Source organism: Galeopterus variegatus, unplaced genomic scaffold (genome assembly GCF_000696425.1).
Source record: "Galeopterus variegatus unplaced genomic scaffold, G_variegatus-3.0.2 Scaffold1086, whole genome shotgun sequence".
NCBI classification, from domain to species: domain Eukaryota; kingdom Metazoa; phylum Chordata; class Mammalia; order Dermoptera; family Cynocephalidae; genus Galeopterus; species Galeopterus variegatus.
The window spans coordinates 59,204-59,469 of NW_007727197.1; the positions used below are offsets into that span (position 1 = coordinate 59,204).

The 266-nt window shown below is 36.5% G+C and overlaps 1 protein-coding gene across 1 annotated transcript in view; it reads right to left on the reverse strand.

The window, feature by feature from the left end:
* RWDD4 (RWD domain containing 4) overlaps positions 1-266 on the reverse strand; it is a 20,113-nt gene that overhangs the window by 16,886 nt on the left and 2,961 nt on the right. The gene's annotated exons all lie outside the window — the stretch shown is intronic.

A 266-nucleotide genomic window follows, 5' to 3' on the forward strand; every position in this document is an offset into this window, starting at 1 on the left:
CACTTAATTCTCATATCAACCCTGTGAAGAAGATCTTATTATTTTCTCCTTCCTGCCAGGGAGGAAAATAAGATTCAGTTTAAAGCAACTCCACAGCATGTGCTATCATTGTGCTAAAGAGTAGCGTGGGGTGGAAAGAGCGTTAAACTTGGAGATGAGAAATATGAAGCACAATAATTTCCCATGATGTACATATATTATTTATATTTGTAATCCTTCCCACAGAATGAAACAAAGCTTTAAAAACACACACACACACACACACA